Source organism: Pagrus major, chromosome 23 (genome assembly GCF_040436345.1).
Source record: "Pagrus major chromosome 23, Pma_NU_1.0".
Lineage (NCBI taxonomy): Eukaryota > Metazoa > Chordata > Actinopteri > Spariformes > Sparidae > Pagrus > Pagrus major.
Genome location: NC_133237.1, coordinates 19,478,424 through 19,491,959, shown reverse-complemented (window position 1 = coordinate 19,491,959; position 13,536 = coordinate 19,478,424).

Below are 13,536 nucleotides of genomic sequence, written 5' to 3'. Positions count from 1 at the left end.
GCGAGTAGAGGACCACGTTCGTGACGAATTTCGAGTCAATCGGTCAAAAGACGACCGTAACCCTAACCCTAGCTCCATAACCCTAACCCTAACCCTAACCCTAATGCCAGCCTTAAGGCAGTCTCATGAAACATTGTCTCTTTTCACTAAAATATTCACCAAAAATACAAATTTCACCGGAATCCGATGGGGACTGCTGTGTCTCGTTCAGCCAGTATAGGAGCACATTTGGGAGTGATTTCGAGTCAATCGGTCCAAAGACCTGGAAGCTATTGAAAAAATGGGCCACTTTTTTCTCTAAAATATTCACCAAAAATACAAATTTCACCGGAATCCGATGGGGACTGCTGTGTCTCGTTCAGCCAGTATAGGAGCACATTTGGGAGCGATTTCGAGTCAATCGGTCCAAAGACCTGGAAGCTATTGAAAAAATGGGCCACTTTTTTCTTTAAAATATTCACCAAAAATACAAATTTCACCAGAATCCGATGGGGACTGCTGTGTCTCATTTAGCGAGTAGAGGACCACATTCGTGACGAATTTCGAGTCAATCGGTCAAAAGACGACCGTAACCCTAACCCTAGCTCCATAACCCTAACCCTAACCCTAACCCTAGCTCCATAACCCTAACCCTAACCCTAACCCTAATGCCAGCCTTAAGGCAGTCTCATGAAACATTGTCTCTTTTCACTAAAATATTCACCAAAAATACAAATTTCACCGGAATCCGATGGGGACTGCTGTGTCTCGTTCAGCCAGTATAGGAGCACATTTGGGAGCGATTTCGAGTCAATCGGTCCAAAGACCTGGAAGCTATTGAAAAAATGGGCCACTTTTTTCTTTAAAATATTCACCAAAAATACAAATTTCACCGGAATCCGATGGGGACTGCTGTGTCTCATTCAGCGAGTAGAGGACCACGTTCGTGACGAATTTCGAGTCAATCGGTCAAAAGACGACCGTAACCCTAACCCTAGCTCCATAACCCTAACCCTAACCCTAGCTCCATAACCCTAACCCTAACCCTAACCCTAATGCCAGCCTTAAGGCAGTCTCATGAAACATTGTCTCTTTTCACTAAAATATTCACCAAAAATACATATTTCACCGGAATCCGATGGGGACTGCTGTGTCTCGTTCAGCCAGTATAGGAGCACATTTGGGAGCGATTTCGAGTCAATCGGTCCAAAGACCTGGAAGCTATTGAAAAAATGGGCCACTTTTTTCTCTAAAATATTCACCAAAAATACAAATTTCACCGGAATCCGATGGGGACTGCTGTGTCTCGTTCAGCCAGTATAGGAGCACATTTGGGAGCGATTTCAAGTCAATCGGTCCAAAGACCTGGAAGCTATTGAAAAAATGGGCCACTTTTTTCTTTAAAATATTCACCAAAAATATAAATTTCACCAGAATCCGATGGGGACTGCTGTGTCTCATTTAGCGAGTAGAGGACCACATTCGTGACGAATTTCGAGTCAATCGGTCAAAAGACGACCGTAACCCTAACCCTAGCTCCATAACCCTAACCCTAACCCTAACCCTAGCTCCATAACCCTAACCCTAACCCTAACCCTAATGCCAGCCTTAAGGCAGTCTCATGAAACATTGTCTCTTTTCACTAAAATATTCACCAAAAATACAAATTTCACCGGAATCCGATGGGGACTGCTGTGTCTCGTTCAGCCAGTATAGGAGCACATTTGGGAGCCATTTCGAGTCAATCGGTCCAAAGACCTGGAAGCTATTGAAAAAATGGGCCACTTTTTTCTTTAAAATATTCACCAAAAATACAAATTTCACCGGAATCCGATGGGGACTGCTGTGTCTCGTTCAGCCAGTATAGGAGCACATTTGGGAGCGATTTCGAGTCAATCGGTCCAAAGACCTGGAAGCTATTGAAAAAATGGGCCACTTTTTTCTTTAAAATATTCACCAAAAATACAAATTTTACCGGAATCCGATGGGGACTGCTGTGTCTCATTCAGCGAGTAGAGGACCACGTTCGTGACGAATTTCGAGTCAATCGGTCAAAAGACGACCGTAACCCTAACCCTAGCTCCATAACCCTAACCCTAACCCTAACCCTAATGCCAGCCTTAAGGCAGTCTCATGAAACATTGTCTCTTTTCACTAAAATATTCACCAAAAATACAAATTTCACCGGAATCCGATGGGGACTGCTGTGTCTCGTTCAGCCAGTATAGGAGCACATTTGGGAGCGATTTCGAGTCAATCGGTCCAAAGACCTGGAAGCTATTGAAAAAATGGGCCACTTTTTTCTCTAAAATATTCACCAAAAATACAAATTTCACCGGAATCCGATGGGGACTGCTGTGTCTCGTTCAGCCAGTATAGGAGCACATTTGGGAGCGATTTCAAGTCAATCGGTCCAAAGACCTGGAAGCTATTGAAAAAATGGGCCACTTTTTTCTTTAAAATATTCACCAAAAATACAAATTTCACCAGAATCCGATGGGGACTGCTGTGTCTCATTTAGCGAGTAGAGGACCACATTCGTGACGAATTTCGAGTCAATCGGTCAAAAGACGACCGTAACCCTAACCCTAGCTCCATAACCCTAACCCTAACCCTAACCCTAATGCCAGCCTTAAGGCAGTCTCATGAAACATTGTCTCTTTTCACTAAAATATTCACCAAAAATACAAATTTCACCGGAATCCGATGGGGACTGCTGTGTCTCGTTCAGCCAGTATAGGAGCACATTTGGGAGCGATTTCGAGTCAATCGGTCCAAAGACCTGGAAGCTATTGAAAAAATGGGCCACTTTTTTCTCTAAAATATTCACCAAAAATACAAATTTCACCGGAATCCGATGGGGACTGCTGTGTCTCCTTCAGCCAGTATAGGAGCACATTTGGGAGCGATTTCAAGTCAATCGGTCCAAAGACCTGGAAGCTATTGAAAAAATGGGCCACTTTTTTCTTTAAAATATTCACCAAAAATATAAATTTCACCAGAATCCGATGGGGACTGCTGTGTCTCATTTAGCGAGTAGAGGACCACATTCGTGACGAATTTCGAGTCAATCGGTCAAAAGACGACCGTAACCCTAACCCTAGCTCCATAACCCTAACCCTAACCCTAACCCTAGCTCCATAACCCTAACCCTAACCCTAACCCTAATGCCAGCCTTAAGGCAGTCTCATGAAACATTGTCTCTTTTCACTAAAATATTCACCAAAAATACAAATTTCACCGGAATCCGATGGGGACTGCTGTGTCTCGTTCAGCCAGTATAGGAGCACATTTGGGAGCCATTTCGAGTCAATCGGTCCAAAGACCTGGAAGCTATTGAAAAAATGGGCCACTTTTTTCTTTAAAATATTCACCAAAAATACAAATTTCACCGGAATCCGATGGGGACTGCTGTGTCTCGTTCAGCCAGTATAGGAGCACATTTGGGAGCGATTTCGAGTCAATCGGTCCAAAGACCTGGAAGCTATTGAAAAAATGGGCCACTTTTTTCTTTAAAATATTCACCAAAAATACAAATTTTACCGGAATCCGATGGGGACTGCTGTGTCTCATTCAGCGAGTAGAGGACCACGTTCGTGACGAATTTCGAGTCAATCGGTCAAAAGACGACCGTAACCCTAACCCTAGCTCCATAACCCTAACCCTAACCCTAACCCTAATGCCAGCCTTAAGGCAGTCTCATGAAACATTGTCTCTTTTCACTAAAATATTCACCAAAAATACAAATTTCACCGGAATCCGATGGGGACTGCTGTGTCTCGTTCAGCCAGTATAGGAGCACATTTGGGAGCGATTTCGAGTCAATCGGTCCAAAGACCTGGAAGCTATTGAAAAAATGGGCCACTTTTTTCTCTAAAATATTCACCAAAAATACAAATTTCACCGGAATCCGATGGGGACTGCTGTGTCTCGTTCAGCCAGTATAGGAGCACATTTGGGAGCGATTTCAAGTCAATCGGTCCAAAGACCTGGAAGCTATTGAAAAAATGGGCCACTTTTTTCTTTAAAATATTCACCAAAAATACAAATTTCACCAGAATCCGATGGGGACTGCTGTGTCTCATTTAGCGAGTAGAGGACCACATTCGTGACGAATTTCGAGTCAATCGGTCAAAAGACGACCGTAACCCTAACCCTAGCTCCATAACCCTAACCCTAACCCTAACCCTAATGCCAGCCTTAAGGCAGTCTCATGAAACATTGTCTCTTTTCACTAAAATATTCACCAAAAATACAAATTTCACCGGAATCCGATGGGGACTGCTGTGTCTCGTTCAGCCAGTATAGGAGCACATTTGGGAGCGATTTCGAGTCAATCGGTCCAAAGACCTGGAAGCTATTGAAAAAATGGGCCACTTTTTTCTCTAAAATATTCACCAAAAATACAAATTTCACCGGAATCCGATGGGGACTGCTGTGTCTCGTTCAGCCAGTATAGGAGCACATTTGGAAGCGATTTCGAGTCAATCGGTCCAAAGACCTGGAAGCTATTGAAAAAATGGGCCACTTTTTTCTTTAAAATATTCACCAAAAATACAAATTTCACCGGAATCCGATGGGGACTGCTGTGTCTCATTTAGCGAGTAGAGGACCACATTCGTGACGAATTTCGAGTCAATCGGTCAAAAGACGACCGTAACCCTAACCCTAGCTCCATAACCCTAACCCTAACCCTAACCCTAGCTCCATAACCCTAACCCTAACCCTAACCCTAATGCCAGCCTTAAGGCAGTCTCATGAAACATTGTCTCTTTTCACTAAAATATTCACCAAAAATACAAATTTCACTGGAATCCGATGGGGACTGCTGTGTCTCGTTCAGCCAGTATAGGAGCACATTTGGGAGCGATTTCGAGTCAATCGGTCCAAAGACCTGGAAGCTATTGAAAAAATGGGCCACTTTTTTCTTTAAAATATTCACCAAAAATACAAATTTCACCGGAATCCGATGGGGACTGCTGTGTCTCATTTAGCGAGTAGAGGACCACATTCGTGACGAATTTCGAGTCAATCGGTCAAAAGACGACCGTAACCCTAACCCTAGCTCCATAACCCTAACCCTAACCCTAACCCTAATGCCAGCCTTAAGGCAGTCTCATGAAACATTGTCTCTTTTCACTAAAATATTCACCAAAAATACAAATTTCACCGGAATCCGATGGGGACTGCTGTGTCTCGTTCAGCCAGTATAGGAGCACATTTGGGAGCCATTTCGAGTCAATCGGTCCAAAGACCTGGAAGCTATTGAAAAAATGGGCCACTTTTTTCTTTAAAATATTCACCAAAAATACAAATTTCACCGGAATCCGATGGGGACTGCTGTGTCTCGTTCAGCCAGTATAGGAGCACATTTGGGAGCGATTTCGAGTCAATCGGTCCAAAGACCTGGAAGCTATTGAAAAAATGGGCCACTTTTTTCTTTAAAATATTCACCAAAAATACAAATTTCACCGGAATCCGATGGGGACTGCTGTGTCTCGTTCAGCGAGTAGAGGACCACATTCGTGACGAATTTCGAGTCAATCGGTCAAAAGACGACCGTAACCCTAACCCTAGCTCCATAACCCTAACCCTAACCCTAACCCTAATGCCAGCCTTAAGGCAGTCTCATGAAACATTGTCTCTTTTCACTAAAATATTCACCAAAAATACAAATTTCACCGGAATCCGATGGGGACTGCTGTGTCTCGTTCAGCCAGTATAGGAGCACATTTGGGAGCGATTTCGAGTCAATCGGTCCAAAGACCTGGAAGCTATTGAAAAAATGGGCCACTTTTTTCTCTAAAATATTCACCAAAAATACAAATTTCACCGGAATCCGATGGGGACTGCTGTGTCTCGTTCAGCCAGTATAGGAGCACATTTGGAAGCGATTTCGAGTCAATCGGTCCAAAGACCTGGAAGCTATTGAAAAAATGGGCCACTTTTTTCTTTAAAATATTCACCAAAAATACAAATTTCACCGGAATCCGATGGGGACTGCTGTGTCTCATTTAGCGAGTAGAGGACCACATTCGTGACGAATTTCGAGTCAATCGGTCAAAAGACGACCGTAACCCTAACCCTAGCTCCATAACCCTAACCCTAACCCTAACCCTAATGCCAGCCTTAAGGCAGTCTCATGAAACATTGTCTCTTTTCACTAAAATATTCACCAAAAATACAAATTTCACCGGAATCCGATGGGGACTGCTGTGTCTCGTTCAGCCAGTATAGGAGCACATTTGGGAGCGATTTCGAGTCAATCGGTCCAAAGACCTGGAAGCTATTGAAAAAATGGGCCACTTTTTTCTTTAAAATATTCACCAAAAATACAAATTTCACCGGAATCCGATGGGGACTGCTGTGTCTCGTTCAGCCAATATAGGAGCACATTTGGGAGCGATTTCGAGTCAATCGGTCCAAAGACCTGGAAGCTATTGAAAAAATGGGCCACTTTTTTCTTTAAAATATTCACCAAAAATACAAATTTCACCGGAATCCGATGGGGACTGCTGTGTCTCATTTAGCGAGTAGAGGACCACATTCGTGAAGAATTTCGAGTCAATCGGTCAAAAGACGACCGTAACCCTAACCCTAGCTCCATAACCCTAACCCTAACCCTAACCCTAATGCCAGCCTTAAGGCAGTCTCATGAAACATTGTCTCTTTTCACTAAAATATTCACCAAAAATACAAATTTCACCGGAATCCGATGGGGACTGCTGTGTCTCGTTCAGCCAGTATAGGAGCACATTTGGGAGCGATTTCGAGTCAATCGGTCCAAAGACCTGGAAGCTATTGAAAAAATGGGCCACTTTTTTCTCTAAAATATTCACCAAAAATACAAATTTCACCGGAATCCGATGGGGACTGCTGTGTCTCGTTCAGCCAGTATAGGAGCACATTTGGGAGCGATTTCGAGTCAATCGGTCCAAAGACCTGGAAGCTATTGAAAAAATGGGCCACTTTTTTCTTTAAAATATTCACCAAAAATATAAATTTCAACAGAATCCGATGGGGACTGCTGTGTCTCATTTAGTGAGTAGAGGACCACATTCGTGACGAATTTCGAGTCAATCGGTCAAAAGACGACCGTAACCCTAACCCTAGCTCCATAACCCTAACCCTAACCCTAACCCTAGCTCCATAACCCTAACCCTAACCCTAACCCTAATGCCAGCCTTAAGGCAGTCTCATGAAACATTGTCTCTTTTCACTAAAATATTCACCAAAAATACAAATTTCACTGGAATCCGATGGGGACTGCTGTGTCTCGTTCAGCCAGTATAGGAGCACATTTGGGAGCGATTTCGAGTCAATCGGTCCAAAGACCTGGAAGCTATTGAAAAAATGGGCCACTTTTTTCTTTAAAATATTCACCAAAAATACAAATTTCACCGGAATCCGATGGGGACTGCTGTGTCTCATTTAGCGAGTAGAGGACCACATTCGTGACGAATTTCGAGTCAATCGGTCAAAAGACGACCGTAACCCTAACCCTAGCTCCATAACCCTAACCCTAACCCTAACCCTAATGCCAGCCTTAAGGCAGTCTCATGAAACATTGTCTCTTTTCACTAAAATATTCACCAAAAATACAAATTTCACCGGAATCCGATGGGGACTGCTGTGTCTCGTTCAGCCAGTATAGGAGCACATTTGGGAGCCATTTCGAGTCAATCGGTCCAAAGACCTGGAAGCTATTGAAAAAAAGGGCCACTTTTTTCTTTAAAATATTCACCAAAAATACAAATTTCACCGGAATCCGATGGGGACTGCTGTGTCTCGTTCAGCCAGTATAGGAGCACATTTGGGAGCGATTTCGAGTCAATCGGTCCAAAGACCTGGAAGCTATTGAAAAAATGGGCCACTTTTTTCTTTAAAATATTCACCAAAAATACAAATTTCACCGGAATCCGATGGGGACTGCTGTGTCTCATTCAGCGAGTAGAGGACCACGTTCGTGACGAATTTCGAGTCAATCGGTCAAAAGACGACCGTAACCCTAACCCTAGCTCCATAACCCTAACCCTAACCCTAGCTCCATAACCCTAACCCTAACCCTAACCCTAATGCCAGCCTTAAGGCAGTCTCATGAAACATTGTCTCTTTTCACTAAAATATTCACCAAAAATACATATTTCACCGGAATCCGATGGGGACTGCTGTGTCTCGTTCAGCCAGTATAGGAGCACATTTGGGAGCGATTTCGAGTCAATCGGTCCAAAGACCTGGAAGCTATTGAAAAAATGGGCCACTTTTTTCTCTAAAATATTCACCAAAAATACAAATTTCACCGGAATCCGATGGGGACTGCTGTGTCTCGTTCAGCCAGTATAGGAGCACATTTGGGAGCGATTTCAAGTCAATCGGTCCAAAGACCTGGAAGCTATTGAAAAAATGGGCCACTTTTTTCTTTAAAATATTCACCAAAAATATAAATTTCACCAGAATCCGATGGGGACTGCTGTGTCTCATTTAGCGAGTAGAGGACCACATTCGTGACGAATTTCGAGTCAATCGGTCAAAAGACGACCGTAACCCTAACCCTAGCTCCATAACCCTAACCCTAACCCTAACCCTAGCTCCATAACCCTAACCCTAACCCTAACCCTAATGCCAGCCTTAAGGCAGTCTCATGAAACATTGTCTCTTTTCACTAAAATATTCACCAAAAATACAAATTTCACCGGAATCCGATGGGGACTGCTGTGTCTCGTTCAGCCAGTATAGGAGCACATTTGGGAGCCATTTCGAGTCAATCGGTCCAAAGACCTGGAAGCTATTGAAAAAATGGGCCACTTTTTTCTTTAAAATATTCACCAAAAATACAAATTTCACCGGAATCCGATGGGGACTGCTGTGTCTCGTTCAGCCAGTATAGGAGCACATTTGGGAGCGATTTCGAGTCAATCGGTCCAAAGACCTGGAAGCTATTGAAAAAATGGGCCACTTTTTTCTTTAAAATATTCACCAAAAATACAAATTTTACCGGAATCCGATGGGGACTGCTGTGTCTCATTCAGCGAGTAGAGGACCACGTTCGTGACGAATTTCGAGTCAATCGGTCAAAAGACGACCGTAACCCTAACCCTAGCTCCATAACCCTAACCCTAACCCTAACCCTAATGCCAGCCTTAAGGCAGTCTCATGAAACATTGTCTCTTTTCACTAAAATATTCACCAAAAATACAAATTTCACCGGAATCCGATGGGGACTGCTGTGTCTCGTTCAGCCAGTATAGGAGCACATTTGGGAGCGATTTCGAGTCAATCGGTCCAAAGACCTGGAAGCTATTGAAAAAATGGGCCACTTTTTTCTCTAAAATATTCACCAAAAATACAAATTTCACCGGAATCCGATGGGGACTGCTGTGTCTCGTTCAGCCAGTATAGGAGCACATTTGGGAGCGATTTCAAGTCAATCGGTCCAAAGACCTGGAAGCTATTGAAAAAATGGGCCACTTTTTTCTTTAAAATATTCACCAAAAATACAAATTTCACCAGAATCCGATGGGGACTGCTGTGTCTCATTTAGCGAGTAGAGGACCACATTCGTGACGAATTTCGAGTCAATCGGTCAAAAGACGACCGTAACCCTAACCCTAGCTCCATAACCCTAACCCTAACCCTAACCCTAATGCCAGCCTTAAGGCAGTCTCATGAAACATTGTCTCTTTTCACTAAAATATTCACCAAAAATACAAATTTCACCGGAATCCGATGGGGACTGCTGTGTCTCGTTCAGCCAGTATAGGAGCACATTTGGGAGCGATTTCGAGTCAATCGGTCCAAAGACCTGGAAGCTATTGAAAAAATGGGCCACTTTTTTCTCTAAAATATTCACCAAAAATACAAATTTCACCGGAATCCGATGGGGACTGCTGTGTCTCCTTCAGCCAGTATAGGAGCACATTTGGGAGCGATTTCAAGTCAATCGGTCCAAAGACCTGGAAGCTATTGAAAAAATGGGCCACTTTTTTCTTTAAAATATTCACCAAAAATATAAATTTCACCAGAATCCGATGGGGACTGCTGTGTCTCATTTAGCGAGTAGAGGACCACATTCGTGACGAATTTCGAGTCAATCGGTCAAAAGACGACCGTAACCCTAACCCTAGCTCCATAACCCTAACCCTAACCCTAACCCTAGCTCCATAACCCTAACCCTAACCCTAACCCTAATGCCAGCCTTAAGGCAGTCTCATGAAACATTGTCTCTTTTCACTAAAATATTCACCAAAAATACAAATTTCACCGGAATCCGATGGGGACTGCTGTGTCTCGTTCAGCCAGTATAGGAGCACATTTGGGAGCCATTTCGAGTCAATCGGTCCAAAGACCTGGAAGCTATTGAAAAAATGGGCCACTTTTTTCTTTAAAATATTCACCAAAAATACAAATTTCACCGGAATCCGATGGGGACTGCTGTGTCTCGTTCAGCCAGTATAGGAGCACATTTGGGAGCGATTTCGAGTCAATCGGTCCAAAGACCTGGAAGCTATTGAAAAAATGGGCCACTTTTTTCTTTAAAATATTCACCAAAAATACAAATTTTACCGGAATCCGATGGGGACTGCTGTGTCTCATTCAGCGAGTAGAGGACCACGTTCGTGACGAATTTCGAGTCAATCGGTCAAAAGACGACCGTAACCCTAACCCTAGCTCCATAACCCTAACCCTAACCCTAACCCTAATGCCAGCCTTAAGGCAGTCTCATGAAACATTGTCTCTTTTCACTAAAATATTCACCAAAAATACAAATTTCACCGGAATCCGATGGGGACTGCTGTGTCTCGTTCAGCCAGTATAGGAGCACATTTGGGAGCGATTTCGAGTCAATCGGTCCAAAGACCTGGAAGCTATTGAAAAAATGGGCCACTTTTTTCTCTAAAATATTCACCAAAAATACAAATTTCACCGGAATCCGATGGGGACTGCTGTGTCTCGTTCAGCCAGTATAGGAGCACATTTGGGAGCGATTTCAAGTCAATCGGTCCAAAGACCTGGAAGCTATTGAAAAAATGGGCCACTTTTTTCTTTAAAATATTCACCAAAAATACAAATTTCACCAGAATCCGATGGGGACTGCTGTGTCTCATTTAGCGAGTAGAGGACCACATTCGTGACGAATTTCGAGTCAATCGGTCAAAAGACGACCGTAACCCTAACCCTAGCTCCATAACCCTAACCCTAACCCTAACCCTAATGCCAGCCTTAAGGCAGTCTCATGAAACATTGTCTCTTTTCACTAAAATATTCACCAAAAATACAAATTTCACCGGAATCCGATGGGGACTGCTGTGTCTCGTTCAGCCAGTATAGGAGCACATTTGGGAGCGATTTCGAGTCAATCGGTCCAAAGACCTGGAAGCTATTGAAAAAATGGGCCACTTTTTTCTCTAAAATATTCACCAAAAATACAAATTTCACCGGAATCCGATGGGGACTGCTGTGTCTCGTTCAGCCAGTATAGGAGCACATTTGGAAGCGATTTCGAGTCAATCGGTCCAAAGACCTGGAAGCTATTGAAAAAATGGGCCACTTTTTTCTTTAAAATATTCACCAAAAATACAAATTTCACCGGAATCCGATGGGGACTGCTGTGTCTCATTTAGCGAGTAGAGGACCACATTCGTGACGAATTTCGAGTCAATCGGTCAAAAGACGACCGTAACCCTAACCCTAGCTCCATAACCCTAACCCTAACCCTAACCCTAGCTCCATAACCCTAACCCTAACCCTAACCCTAATGCCAGCCTTAAGGCAGTCTCATGAAACATTGTCTCTTTTCACTAAAATATTCACCAAAAATACAAATTTCACTGGAATCCGATGGGGACTGCTGTGTCTCGTTCAGCCAGTATAGGAGCACATTTGGGAGCGATTTCGAGTCAATCGGTCCAAAGACCTGGAAGCTATTGAAAAAATGGGCCACTTTTTTCTTTAAAATATTCACCAAAAATACAAATTTCACCGGAATCCGATGGGGACTGCTGTGTCTCATTTAGCGAGTAGAGGACCACATTCGTGACGAATTTCGAGTCAATCGGTCAAAAGACGACCGTAACCCTAACCCTAGCTCCATAACCCTAACCCTAACCCTAACCCTAATGCCAGCCTTAAGGCAGTCTCATGAAACATTGTCTCTTTTCACTAAAATATTCACCAAAAATACAAATTTCACCGGAATCCGATGGGGACTGCTGTGTCTCGTTCAGCCAGTATAGGAGCACATTTGGGAGCCATTTCGAGTCAATCGGTCCAAAGACCTGGAAGCTATTGAAAAAATGGGCCACTTTTTTCTTTAAAATATTCACCAAAAATACAAATTTCACCGGAATCCGATGGGGACTGCTGTGTCTCGTTCAGCCAGTATAGGAGCACATTTGGGAGCGATTTCGAGTCAATCGGTCCAAAGACCTGGAAGCTATTGAAAAAATGGGCCACTTTTTTCTTTAAAATATTCACCAAAAATACAAATTTCACCGGAATCCGATGGGGACTGCTGTGTCTCGTTCAGCGAGTAGAGGACCACATTCGTGACGAATTTCGAGTCAATCGGTCAAAAGACGACCGTAACCCTAACCCTAGCTCCATAACCCTAACCCTAACCCTAACCCTAATGCCAGCCTTAAGGCAGTCTCATGAAACATTGTCTCTTTTCACTAAAATATTCACCAAAAATACAAATTTCACCGGAATCCGATGGGGACTGCTGTGTCTCGTTCAGCCAGTATAGGAGCACATTTGGGAGCGATTTCGAGTCAATCGGTCCAAAGACCTGGAAGCTATTGAAAAAATGGGCCACTTTTTTCTCTAAAATATTCACCAAAAATACAAATTTCACCGGAATCCGATGGGGACTGCTGTGTCTCGTTCAGCCAGTATAGGAGCACATTTGGAAGCGATTTCGAGTCAATCGGTCCAAAGACCTGGAAGCTATTGAAAAAATGGGCCACTTTTTTCTTTAAAATATTCACCAAAAATACAAATTTCACCGGAATCCGATGGGGACTGCTGTGTCTCATTTAGCGAGTAGAGGACCACATTCGTGACGAATTTCGAGTCAATCGGTCAAAAGACGACCGTAACCCTAACCCTAGCTCCATAACCCTAACCCTAACCCTAACCCTAATGCCAGCCTTAAGGCAGTCTCATGAAACATTGTCTCTTTTCACTAAAATATTCACCAAAAATACAAATTTCACCGGAATCCGATGGGGACTGCTGTGTCTCGTTCAGCCAGTATAGGAGCACATTTGGGAGCGATTTCGAGTCAATCGGTCCAAAGACCTGGAAGCTATTGAAAAAATGGGCCACTTTTTTCTTTAAAATATTCACCAAAAATACAAATTTCACCGGAATCCGATGGGGACTGCTGTGTCTCGTTCAGCCAATATAGGAGCACATTTGGGAGCGATTTCGAGTCAATCGGTCCAAAGACCTGGAAGCTATTGAAAAAATGGGCCACTTTTTTCTTTAAAATATTCACCAAAAATACAAATTTCACCGGAATCCGATGGGGACTGCTGTGTCTCATTTAGCGAGTAG